Raw genomic sequence first — 14,637 nt, forward strand, 5'->3', positions numbered from 1 at the left:
AACGCTCCTGGACATCACTCAGAGATGCCTACTCCATCATTTTAAAACTGCTAAGTAAGTCTCTTAAACTTAACATTAGGAAATGTAAGGTTAACTATGAACTTAGGGTTACAACTCATTTAAAAGACAGCCATAAGGCCTTCTTCAGCTATATTAGGAAGCACAGAAGTAACTAATAAATCTCTACTAGGCTTATTTCTAGCAGTACCTCCTTCTCTGACCCCAAGGATAAGGTTAATATTCTTGTGGACAATTTCAATTCCAGCTTCACTCCACCCATTATTCCTTCACATCTTGATTAGGCATATTAATGAATATAATGCACTGTTCAGCATGTACTTTGCTAAACACATAATCCATTCATCTATCCATCCATAACCTCTTTTATCAGCTTGAAAGACCTCACCTTTTCCTCACCAAAAACCTCTCATTTCTCAGTACCCTTAGCTACTCTGATAGGCAAAAGTTGAAGCCCTCTACTCAGTATCATACAGACTACTGAGGTGTGATCTTTGTTTAACCTTCCATTATATGAATGACCTAGTATTCTTTAACTTCCTTTGCCTAAACAGAACCAATAGACTAAATCTATACTACTGCATCTAGACCACCAGATGTCATGACAGGCAATGCCCTAGCAACCTTTAACACCAGTTTGGATGACTAGATGGGTGAATAAAAAATGTTACCTTGGATATGTAGAGAAAGTTAACTTCATGGTGGACACCATTAGCCTCACACCAGTATGAAGTCGGAACCTGGCTGATCTTCTCAATGATTTCCTTGGTTGTAACTTACTAAGAACCTATGAATTTATAAGTATTTGGAGATGAAAATAGCTCACTGAGCTATTGTACTAATAACAATGCATGACATTATTGTCTGTGGGACAACCATTTTATCTTCATACTGGCTATATATCAAGCTAAATTTAGAAAGCTATAAAAACAATTAGCATATCAAATTACCATAGAAAAGATAATCACAATACAAGTTCCCACAGATGGCTACTTCACATTTCATTATGATCCGCCCAAAACTGCTTGATCAAACATTTTTGGGATGACATTTTTTTACAATAAATTTGCCAAAATGCCAGTGCTTGCATGCTACTATATATGGAATATTTTGACCAGTGATGTGAATTTGCACAATGTAGTAGGACAAGGACCCTGTTTTAGGTATAGATGGAATAAAAATCTTAAAGATATACTATGTGGAGAAAAACCCATTAACAGTGGACCAGTCTCCCTAATTTCGGCAGGGACAGTACCTTGCAGGAGATGTAAAGCTTGTGGCCATATTAACAACAAGAATTCAGTATTCACTCACCCTGTAACTGGTAGGCAGTTTATTTTAAAAGGTAAGGCAACGTGCAACACCACTGATTTGGTTTACCTGGCAGAATGTGAACACTGCCCTTGTTTTTATGTGGGAAAGACAAATCAAATGTTTAAAACTAGGATCTTTCAACATATGTCAAGCATTAGGAATAAAGATCCATATAATGCACTTAGTAGGCATATAGAAGAGTTTCCCACACATAGTTTTTTGTTCAGGGTCGTTGTTAACATTACCAATAGGGGTGTGATTTGAAGCATAAAACTGAATTATCAGAATCAAAGTGGATTGTTGAATTAATGGCTACAAGAGCACCTGGCTTGAATGAAGCAGTACCAATAAGACCTATACTTCAGAATAGGCGGGTCTTTTATTGAATTTTACTTGAATTTTATTGGGTGAGTTGTTTTTTAAATGGAGTATTGTTTGCTTGTGTAATTTTGTCTGAGGAAGGGAGTAGTCCCGAAAGCGCTTACCACTTTTATTGACTCTGTTTGTACTGAATAAATGTTTTAATAAGGAGCAGCAGTGTCCAGCGACGTTCTTTGTTTCATTTTGGCTTTATATCGTAAGTTGGACTTTGGTGCAGCACCCAACTTGTTTGTGTATTGTTGTTTTATTGGATTGGTGCTGTACATGCTATGGAAGGACAAGCTAATGGTGAGATACCATGCTCAACAGAATAGCAGATGCCTGGAGGAGAGATTGTTAAATGGAGTTACGATATATACTCAGAGAAAGTTAATCCGCTTTTGAATTTGGGGTTTGAACATCAAAGAGATGGTACCACAGTACATCAAGTACCTATGCCAGTAGACAGAACACTTGATGACTTGATGAGAGACTTGTCATATAAAGTTAATAAACTGTAGCGTCTGCAATGGCAGAATTTCCACTTTGAAGCATGCATAGAGTATGGTATTGTCCCTAGGGGGATGAGAATTCTATGCATGCCATCGCAAGGAGATCGCTATCCAGATCTCTTAGCAAAATGGCAAACATTGAATCTGAGTCCGAGCTTCAAGTATATGGAACTTTTAGTTGAACATTTCACCCCAGAAGTTGAGAGCCTTAAGAGAGAGATAACGGAACTTCAACACAGGCTAGAAGGTAACTACACTGATTATAGGAGCAAAGAACGCATTAATCAGTTGTATGTTACCTTTATGGCCAGTGATGAAAGAATTAAGAAACAGAAATTGGGCAAAATAAAAAGAGATTACGAAGATTTCTCGAATGGGAATATCTTCGTATGGCCCAGGTTCCGAGATTCGCCAGCCAATGACAATTCACGTAGAGGGGAGAATACACGTCAACAAGCTAGAGTGAACCAGCAAGTTAGAATGAACCGGCGGGCGAGTGCTGTTGAAGAACAGCAAACACGATTGACTGAAGCACCATCAAATGCAGAGAAAGATGGATGTTTGAGGGGTGTTATGCCTTCAGTTAAGCTGACATCTGTAACTATGGAACCACAACTAGATGTGTTGACGCATAATCCAGATAAATACAAGGAACCTACAATGATTATTGTTAACACCATTTCCACGCAGTCTTCTGATGCCCAGAATAGAATTCCCGCCATAGTGACTACTTCAGCGGGATTACAGCAAGAGGGCAATACCACAGGAGCTATGGGAGCACGACCGAAGGAGCAGCGGGGAAAGCAACATTTTTTGGAAATGTTGCCCGCCCCCGTGAAAAAGAAGGGGGCATGGAAGAGATCTTCAAGCGAAGATCGAGAGGTGGACAGGAAAAGGAAGTTATTGGACTGATTGACTATAGCTTGGATCATGGTATTGTTTATAATTTATCTAGCTATGTCTTGAATGAAGAAGAATTGATGATTTTGAACAGAGGGTTAACGTTTATACCCAGTAACAACAGTGTTTTTAATGAGGTTATGACGGATGTCATGTTATTTTGTCGTAATCTAACCTTAAGGATGTTGTATGGTTTACAGAATGATTACAGTTTAACCCTAAAGAAACCTAGTGTTTATGTTCCCCCACTCACACCCACTATGAACTTGTTTCTTAGAAGCTGTGAGAATGATCTTATAGAGTACTTTAAGCAAGGCAGCTTTAGTAAATTTTATAATTTGACACAGAAGCAGAAGGAAAGTTTGGATAATTTAAGCAAGAATAGGGAACTTATAATAAAGCCAGCAGACAAGGGAGGGGCGGTGGTCGTCCTTGATGCAAATTGGTACAACTGTAGGCTGAAGCAACTTTTAGCAGATGAAAAAACATACATATGCATCAATCCCTTGGGAGTGAAAAGAGTGGTTGAAAGAGTTCATACAGCTCTGAAAGCCCTACATTTTGACATGAAAATTAATGATGAGATGTTTGACTTCTTATGGATAGAAAATGCTATAACTCCCATTTTCAAAGCCCTCCCAAAGATACATAAATCTCTGGAGAACCCACCCCTTAGACCGATAGTTTCGGGGAGGGGGTGGGTGACTGAGAACATTTCGATATGGGTGGAACATCATGTTAGACCCTATGTAGATAGTGTGGACAACATATTGAAGGACACGGGAGACTTTTTGAGAAAATTAGGTAATGTTGAGAAAGGCACATACAATAGTACTAAATTGTTGATGGTCACATTAGATGTTAACAATTTATTTACAGTAATAGATAATAGTTATGGCATAGAGAATGTAGGCACCCTCATGCTGGATTCAGGGGCTACAGGTGACGAGATTAGTTTAGTGAAAACACTGTTAGGTTTAGTTTTGGAGAATAATGTTTTTATAGGGGGTGATTCTATGTATAGACAGGCACAGGGGGTGGCGATGGGCACCCCCTGTGCCAACACGTATGCTAACCTTGTACTATCACAATGGGAGAAAGTATTTGTATTGAATAATGAAACTTGGCGAAGTTATTTGAAAATGTATGTACGTTTCGTGGATGACGTTTTTATCTTATGGGAAGGGAGTTTAGATACAGTGCAACAATTTGTAGACCATCTACATTCCACGACAACATTTTTTAGATTTACCATGAAAGCGTCTACAGAATGTATAGACTTTTTGGATGTGAATGTAATACAAGAAGGGGAAGGCTTTAAATCCAAGTTGTTTAAAAAGGAATGTTGGAAAAATAGCTAAGTCTCATATGATAGCATGCATCCACGATATACGTACTCCAACATAGTGCAAGGACAGGTTAGTAGGATCTCCAGGATTTGTTTAGATGATGAAGATTTTGAAAAAGAGTTAGTGATACTTAAAGGTTGCCTGCAAGATAGGGGGTATCAGAGCGAGAAGGTTAATAAAGTTATCAGTGACAGTAAGGGTCATAGGGGTAACAAATATCGACCTTGGTTAAAACGTACGGGTATAGTTGATAGTGAAGTAAGGGATAGGACTACAACATTTAAAGCACCACAGGTGTCTTTCACATATAGTAGTAATATAGGGGACATATGTCACATTGTCCGAAAAAACTGGAATATTTTGACCAGTGATGTGAATTTGCACAATGTAGTAGGACAAGGACCCTGTTTTAGGTATAGACGGAATAAAAATCTTAAAGATATACTATGTGGAGAAAAACCCATTAACAGTGGACCAGTCTCCCTAATTTCGGCAGGGACAGTACCTTGCAGGAGATGTAAAGCTTGTGGCCATATTAACAACAAGAATTCAGTATTCACTCACCCTGTAACTGGTAGGCAGTTTATTTTAAAAGGTAAGGCAACGTGCAACACCATTGATTTGGTTTACCTGGCAGAATGTGAACACTGCCCTTGTTTTTATGTGGGAAAGATGAATCAAATGTTTAAAACTAGGATTTTTCAACATATGTCAAGCATTAGGAATAAAGATCCATATAATGCACTTAGTAGGCATATAGAAGAGTTTCCCACACATAGTTTTTTGTTCAGGGCCGTTGTTAACATTACCAATAGGGGTGTGATTTGAAGCATAAAACTGAATTATCAGAATCAAAGTGGATTGTTGAATTAATGGCTACAAGAGCACCTGGCTTGAATGAAGCAGTACCAATAAGACCTATACTTCAGAATAGGCGGGTCTTTTATTGAATTTTACTTGAATTTTATTGGGTGAGTTGTTTTTTAAATGGAGTATTGTTTGCTTGTGTAATTTTGTCTGAGGAAGGGAGTAGTCCCGAAAGCGCTTACCACTTTTATTGACTCTGTTTGTACTGAATAAATGTTTTAATAAGGAGCAGCAGTGTCCAGCGACGTTCTTTGTTTCATTTTGGCATGCTACTATTGTAAAATATAATTGTTCTCCGAGGTACAGTGACCTAAGAGTTACTAGGTATGCTCTAAATTGGTGAAAAAGAAGAGGGGGAACAAATGATTTGAGTTTTTAATGCTGTATTTTCAGTGTGACTACTTTTAATACTATATTGTCAAGGAGGATTTCATTGAACTGACCCTGATTTGATTCCTTTTCCCTGAACCCTTCAACACACTGTCTTCCACTCCACCTTTCCATACAGCACTTCTCTCAGCCCTGCTCATTAACCATCCTCCCATAATTTTTCTGCATTGAGAGGTCAGTTCTCGACACAACATTGTTATCGAATTTGAGTATTAATCTGATCAGATGTTACTCGTCTTGGCTACCTTAAATTTAGAAGTCCAACAGATCATGTTTTGGTGTGAATGGACTGGTTGCAAGCACTCCTGTCAAGGATATTTCTCTAGTTTGGGTTAGCTGCCTCTCATATTCTTTCACAAACAGTGAACACGAAACCCTATCTATTACCTCTGCTTTCTCACTGCCGCTCCATATTGTCTCTTCTTTATTAACTGCTAGTTTTTTCTCTCTGTAGAGTTTGTTGGCTCCAAATATAACTGTCAGAGGTTTTCATCCCCCTTATTAACAGAGTTTACAATGTGCTGCTCATTTCTGAAACTTTATTATTTTGATTGCCTTTTTCCTGCTTTATGTAATTTTGTTGTCTACGTTTTTCCTCTGAGTCTTTCTTGGCTTTTTTATACCTCATGAATGCTGCCTGTTTTTTTTAACTTTCCTTGCCACCTGCTCTGTGAACTGTAGTATTTTTAGAGCATAGATTTGCTTTGCTACAAGTTTAATTCACTCTGTCATGACAGTTTTTTTTTTCTCGACAGTTTATCTACCACTCCTTTTGACTGCTTTATAATATATTTGTTTTTACTTGGGCAGTCTTCCATTTTGCCGGAGGCAGTTCACCTATAAAAATAAAAATCCAAGGATGAGCGCTTTCGTCCAGAAAGATCTAGACTTGCGCTCATTTTATGTTCTGAAGTTAACAAAGTGGATTCTGCATTTTACAACTGTGTGGTGATCTGCAGCCTACATTACTTTGAGTGGGTTCAATCCAGCTACTTCTTCTGGCTTTTGTGTTTATCTGCTTCATTTTGTACTTTGTGACTTTTTTGACCAACTATTATATCTGAGATCCTATCTTTTGACCACATTTTACAATATCAGCTATGAGTCTTCCTTCATAAATTGGTTTTAAAGCAAAGGCCTGCTCTACATAGAACAATGAACATGACCATGCTGTTGTGATAGTACAGCAGATGTTTAAGCTAATATCTGATACATTCAGGCTTTAGCCAACACACATAAACTAAAACAACACATTTATTGTCCATAATTCATCCTCTGGCTGTATAAAATTAAATATTCCTTCTCTGTGCATTTTTCTGTGTGTGTATATGCACAGATGAGTAAGAATGCACTATGTAAGTAAACCAACCCAAAGAAGTGATTGGTCATTTTCAGTGTGGTTAGAAGTGAGAAATATAAGCCACTGTTAAAACTGTGAAACCAACAATGTAAGAGCAGAGAACTCAAGAGACATATAGCTGTGTGTAGACTCCATGGTGGTACTTAGCTATCTGAAGAACAATTCTGTCTTGCAATAGACCTACAGCTCTAGAGCATATTCTTTTTCCAAGATGGCTGGGAGGTGAAGCATCATTAATACAGAAGAGTAAGAAATGTCTGTAATCAGTCCATATTTGTATGGGTTTGAAAGGCCGAAAGTAGAAGGATGTGTTGGTAATTGTGTGATAACAACATCAAGAAAGCTGTTTCTGTGGGTTTTCAAACTGACTTACATGTATCTTAACTGTGGTGGGAAAGAGGAAACAAAAGTAGATTAAAAGTGGATCTGTTCTCAGTTCTCCTTTCCATTATGCACCCAAAAGCTTTTTGGATATATTTGCTTCCTTTGTTACCCCAACATTGTTGTGGAAGAGCCACAGCAGAACTCCAGTCCGCTAATGATTAGCAGTAGATTTTTTTTATGGGTGCCGAGGTGCCAGCTCGACGCCCAACCTTCAACGAAGGCACGCCCATTCTACGCATGTCTTTCGAATGCCACTCAACCGTGGGGAGCACATGCAGACTCCACACAGAAGGCGCTCCAGCCGAGAATCGAATGGGAGAACCTTTTGCTGTGAGGCAACAACGCTACCGTTGCACCACCACGGCTGTTTCATTGGTAGTACACTAGAATATTTTCTGTGTTTTGTTGTGAAATGCCAAATGCAAATGTAGTTGTACAAGGGCAGAATATGTTTTCCATTATAAACATAATATTACCACAATAAGAAATTAAAGTTATATTTTAATATATGTGTATGTGTGAGTGTGTGTGCATGTGTGTGTTTGTGTGTGTGTGCGCACACACATCTGTCTGTGTCTGTGCTTATGTCTATGTTCTGTGTCAGAGATGCCATGTGTAGTGGTAGCATTATGGGAAGGTGTTTTCTAACGCTGTGTGTAGAGTTGGAGTTAGGAGCAGAGTTAGTGTTAGGGTTAGTAGGTATTGGTAAGGTGGAGCAGGTATGTACCCCTTTTGATCTTTCCAGTTTCAGTGTATTTAAATGGTTTGTTGGTGTTTTATATTCTACATTAGGGTGATTCAGTCATACACAAAAGACTCATATATATATATATATATATATATATATATATATATATATATATATATATATATATATATATAGGCTTACTATCAAAATCCCAAACGTAAAAAAATATTTGATCAAAATATTGCATGGTTATAACGATGTGCAGAATATAATTAGATGACAATGTCATACTAAAATACCAACGATATTGAATTTGGCATATTCAATATCATCAGTTGTTACACTTGCTGCCATGTAAACCTACCTGCTTTCCAGCAGTACGAATGTATGCAGTTCAGTACTGCACATTTCTGAAATACATGTTTTTGGAGGGGGGCAAGCCCCCCAACACCCCCTGCAAGTTATATATTCCAACTCTGAGATTACGCTACAGTGAAGAAAAGGGTACATTTCCCAATCCACATTGTACTGTGATCTCTAGTCTTAACATTGACCACATATGAGTGAATGCACAGTGGTATTCTCTGCATAGAACACTCATAGCATTGTAGGTCGGCAGTACGGGAAATGGCCAACACACATTCGGCATTCCTGTATTCACCGAACCTCAACTCTACATTTTGATTGTACACCTATATTTATATATATATATATATATATATATATATATATTCAAATCTCAACTCTACTTTTTGATTGTAAACATATATAAATATATATGGATTCACTTCTTAATTTTGAAATACCAAAATCCCGAGGTTCAGTATATCGAATTCAGAACCTCGAGATCTTGGAATCTCAAAATTAAGAATCCCTCCCATAAAAGCAGTCATTTTTCCGCTACTTAAATATATATATATACACACACAGAGCGAGGAAAAGGGAAATTTCCTGTTCCGTGCTGTATGCTGATCTCTGTTCAGGATTTTGAAGTTTTAAAACTATGATCATATGATCTTCAGTCATATGAATTTCGAAGTTTTAAGCTTCGAAATTCTGTAGGGGAATCATATATATTATACATACGCATCCTCCTTGTATCTTGCTGAGTGCTTCAATTTCCCCCCACTTCCTAAAGACATGCTATAGGTGAAATGAGATTCAGGCTGATTTCCTAATTGGATCTAGATATCTGAGACTGCGTGAGTATTGTTTGTTCTGCAATGAGTCGGCACCCCTTTTATGCCTTGTGTCAAGTAAGAGGTGGGGTAGACTTCAGCTGCTCAATGACCCTGTACCAAATTAAATGGATAATCAGAGACTGAATAGACACACACACGCACACACACACACACACACACACACACACACACACACACACACACACACACACACACAGAGCACACACAGCACACTTGAGCACACACACACACACACACACACACACACACACACACACACACACACACACACACACACACACACACGTGTATTTTCTCACACCTTGACTGATGTGATTTTTTTTAAGAGCTTTACAGAAAGAATAGAGCTGAAAAAAGCTGCTTTATTTCTGATGTGGTCTGCTTCGTACCTTTTAAAATATCCATCAAAAATACTTACTGGTCCAATTCTTTGTGGTTAATATTTTTGGATTATTGACAGTATTCAGATAAAAAGTATTCAGCTGTGCATACTTTTTATATCTTTTGATTAAGTTCCCTTATGTTCACTCTGTTAGTATCTTGCGTTTTAGAGAAAAATTGATTACAAAAATATTGATGTGTGAGAGGTTGTTTCAAGGAACATGGCTCATAGTTTTGTGTATTAGTATTACACTAGCTTCTTGATAAAACTGGTGTCATGAGCATCACTAAAATTTAATAATGTTGTTAGATCCAGTATGCTAAGTGCTGTCTTTCCTGATTTGTCAGTTCTCAGACATATTGTCATCTTAATGGGTATGGAATGGTAAGCTGTGCTATAAGAAGCAGTGACAAAGGTAGGAATAGTAAGGTATGAAACAAAGATCTTGATTGTAATAATGCCTCATCTAGAAATACACAGAACTTGCATTTTTGCATTTTATCTATCTGTTAGTCTGTCTCACAGTCAGTTTTTACAGTTGCAGAATTATGAAGATTTCTAATTTTTTGAACCTACATTTTGTAGGACTTTTTTTCAGGACTATCTATACTTTGCCATTTTCTTGACATGTTTTTATCCCAGTTCTTCAGCGTCCCATTTATGGGGTTTCAGCTTGTGAAATAAATGACTGTCATTTCTGATCATGCACGCAAGGGCCAGTTTGCAAAATAATTACACAGTCAGTCTTCAGGACAGTATTACACAGTGGCAAATGCTCAGCCATTGATAAGAATAAGAACTGTCATAGACAGCATGTTTAAAACTTTGGACTATGATATTAAGATGGCCAAGCTTTGCTATATACCGGAAATCCTGTAACAAATAATAGCAAATGGTGTCTGTAAAACATCTAGCAAACTGTTGTGTTTTTCCCTCATATTCTGGTCATGGCAAAAAAATGTCCACTTCATTTAGTTCACCTGATAATATCCCGGAATAAGTAAATACATAATAAATCAGTAGGCCTCAACATATAATGATACAGTAATAGTGCAATAAATTGTGTACGTTCATATTTACCTAGATAGATTAAATGAAGTCCCCTTATTTTCATTGTGAAGTATAAATAAACATTATATTATATATAATTATACAGTATAATCAGACTAGAAACAATTATTTTGGAAATAGATGTATATGCAACAGATAAAACATAGCAAGCTCACCAAATTTAACAATAAGCAATGACCAGGTATGGAAGGAATAGTATTTTTCAAAAGTATATTAATGTAATATAACACCAAGACTAAATATAAAAATGTTTTCAGAAACATTATTATGATATCTTTAGGATTACTAATCCTGTACCTCTGAAATTAATAAATAGCTTTCAAAAGTTTGTATCAGTTTTAGAGCATGTGTATACTTTTCAAGAAAACTATATACATTCACTAAGATAGGATATAACGTCTTGTGGTAGTTTGGTACCCTTGTTGTCTCAAAACAATTTACTGTTGGCATTTTGTCACTCCCACTTACTGGCTCTCCCACCTTTTGTTCCCCACCTTGCCTCCATGGATATCTATATGCTACATGGCCCCACTGGTTGCATTTAAAACATTTAACCCTTGGTCCCAGATGTGTACCTGGACTAGTGGCTTACCCTACTACTGACAGATTCTGTTGGGGCAGTCTGGGCTGCCCACCATGGGTTCCCTTAGAACCATGAGCAGCACTGGGTGTCCCTTTCCTGTGGAGGGATGCCCTGCTCGCCAGGTATAGGTCTCCTTCTTCCCCAACCAATCTACAGTAAGGCATTGTCTATCAGCTAACCAGATTCTCATGTCCTCAGGCAAAGTGCTAAGGGCTTGTTCTCTCACCAAAAGGTCTGCTAGCCTTTCAAAAGTGGTGACCTGACATCCACTCATCCACCTATGAAAATAAGTGCTTAGTTCAGCAACATATTCACACATACTTTCATCTCCCTTGCAGCTATGCTCGCAAAACTTTTTTCTATAAGCTTCAGGTGTTAACTTAAAAAATTCTAGCAAACAATTCTTTACAACATTATAATTTAAGCAGTCATTATCAGACAGTTTGGAAAGAACAGTTACAGCTTTACCATGGAGTAAGGGGGTCAGGAACCGTAACCAGAGCCCTTGGTCAACATCATACTGTTTACATACTCTCTCAAACATATGAATGAAAGTATCAAAATTATCCCCGTCTGTAAATTGTGGAAGAAATTCACTGACCTTTGTTGTTCTGGGGTTTAGTTACTCCGTTCCCCACTACCTCCACAATTCTTCAGCACTCTGAGCTTAGGTGTTGAATTTCCTGTAAGCTATCTCTCTCATAACTTAATTTTCCTTGTGTATTTGCCCCAGATTCTGTTCTTTTCAACAATTTTAACATAAAACAAGACAAATAATGCTCATTTTCCTGTTGGACTGAAACAACCTCTGCCACACAGGGCACCGCCATTTTTTTCTGTGTCTGTGTGTATACCTCATGTACATGCATGCATGCATGCACACATTAATATATGTGTAGGAGTGCTATATATGTAACTAAATGTACTTGACTTCTCCTTCTGAGAAACACCCATAAGATCATAGGAGGTTACTAAGGTAATGGCCGTGAGGCCCTTACAAGCCTAGCCAATTATTTTCATCTTTTAATGGTGCTATTAGTAGACTTGACTCAACACCTGCTGCCTCTATCCAGAAGGGATGCAGGTAAAACCCCAGGGATGAATTTGCGATTCCCCATCCAATTATCCAGATTACACTTGAAGATGGTCAGTGAGAGGCTCTGTTTTACTAAGGCTGGAAACTTATTCCAGAGTAGGGGGAGCCTTTGGGAGATTAACCTGTCTCTCCAGCAGGCTCTATTGATATTGCTTCTCATGATGAGGTTGCTAGAGCAGGTGCAGTGAGTACCATTTGTCTTGCTAATGTGTAGCATTTCCATCAGGACAGGGTCTGTGGTTGCCTTATAGGCTAGGCAGCAGTCACCCTGAATAGTCTGTAGGACACAGAGTAAAGCAACAGGGATTTTAGTCTGTCAGCATGGGATAGGTGTTGGACACCTTGAATTTTCTTTGTAAGGTACCTTTGAGAGCTCTCCAATTATTAGAAGTGCTTGGCAAGGTACATACCAAAGGGCACATTGTATTCTACAATTGGTCTAATAATTGAGGAGTATGGGGGTACCTCCTTTATTTCTGAGGGCAATGCCCTTATTGATAAGATGGGCAACATAAAAGGCTTTCCTTACCAGTGTGGAAACATGATGGTCGAAGGAAAGGTTACTGTCAACCTGTGTGCCCAGATATCTTACAACTGATTGGGTACTTAAGATGTTATTGTCAATGTGGTACTTTGCAGGGACATCTCCCTTGCTGAAGGGAATGACGATACTTTTTTTAGCATTTAGCTTGAGCCCATGGCTTTCACACCAATCGCTGGTTTGAATGAGACCTTCCTAAAGGGTGACAACATCTCTAGGGGATTCGTTGATCATGTCCAGCTTGCAGTCATCTGCATACTTATTAAACGCACACCTTTTGTTTTGGCCTGCACTTCTGAAAAGTAAATTCCAAATAGTAGGGGCCCCAGCACTGAGCCTTGTGGTACTCCACTGGTTATTGGTGTAGAGGTGGATAAAGAGTCCCCTGTTTTACCTGTGTGTGTGTTCTATTTGTGAGCCTGTTATCAAACCACCCAACTGTATACTGGTTTACATTTATTTGGGTAAGTTTATTAATGATGCTTGAGAGGGGAATGATGTGTAAGGCCTTTGCCAGGTCTAACTAGGCAGTTTGCACAGTTTTGCCTTTGTCCAGAGCTTTGGTGACTGTCTTGAAGAAGTCCATCAAGTTCAGTAAGCATGTTCTCCCTTTGATGAAACCGAACTGGGATGGCTCTAGTGTTTGGAGGTCGCCTATGTCCTTGTTGATGAGGTCCATGATGATTCTCTCCATGGCCTTACATATAAGGCTGGTCAGATTTGTTGGTCTTTAATTCCTAGGGTGAACAGAGGAGCCCCCTTTGTGGAGCGGGATGACAGTGGCTGTTTTCCAATCTGCAGGAACATACCCACTGCTTAGACTGTGGTTAAAGAGGGTACACAGAGGTGATGCTAGCTCCTACTTTAAGCAATTTAGAACACAGTCAGAGATGTTGGGTGGTCCCATAGAGGCCGTGTTTTTTGCCTTGGAAAGGGCATTAAGGACCTGTTTCTTAGAAATTTTTTGGAGAGGAAATGTGGGAGCAATGTCTTGTGGAATATTGGGCAGTGATGGAGAGAGAGATTTTCACTGAACCTATCTGCCAGCAGATTAGCAATATCACTAGGTTCAGTATATGTTGTGCCATTTACAAGTTCAGTGCAAATCTGTGATTTTCCTTTGAGGTTGCGAACGTAGCCAAAGAATGCCTTGTGCTTACCCTTGGCTAGTGCGACCAATTTAGACTTGTAGTCGGCTTTGGATTTTTTTACTAGATGTCTAATTTGCTTATTTAGTCCAGTAAGGGAGTCTTTAGAGTTTGGGAGTCATCTTCTACTGCTTTTTGACAGCAATTTCTTTCTCCTATTATACAGCCTGTTTATGGCGGATGTCCACCAAATAGGCTTACATGAGGAACTTAATTTTATCCTATCGAGTACAGCTGAGTCGATGCACCTGTGGTGGTGTTTATACAAGGCACTGTAATAAACCTTGGTGTAGGTATCCTTGCCATCAAGGGGTAGGGGATATGAAGCTAGTAATATTGTCTTGAAATAGATTATAATTAGCTTTGCAGAAATGTTTTAGTTTAGTTTCCATTGGGGGATGGTCAGACACTATTGTTACTTCATGTGAGACTGACCTGTGGTCATATCTCTCTAGAGATGACTGTACAATTT

At 38.5% G+C, this 14,637-nt stretch overlaps 1 protein-coding gene across 5 annotated transcripts in view; it reads left to right on the forward strand.

Annotated features, from left to right (window-relative positions):
* ARHGAP9 (Rho GTPase activating protein 9) overlaps positions 1 to 14,637 on the forward strand; it is a 1,328,608-nt gene that overhangs the window by 971,450 nt on the left and 342,521 nt on the right. The window lies entirely within an intron of this gene.

Source organism: Protopterus annectens, chromosome 9.part0 (assembly GCF_019279795.1).
Source record: "Protopterus annectens isolate FY-2018-M chromosome 9.part0, PAN1.0, whole genome shotgun sequence".
Lineage (NCBI taxonomy): Eukaryota > Metazoa > Chordata > Ceratodontiformes > Protopteridae > Protopterus > Protopterus annectens.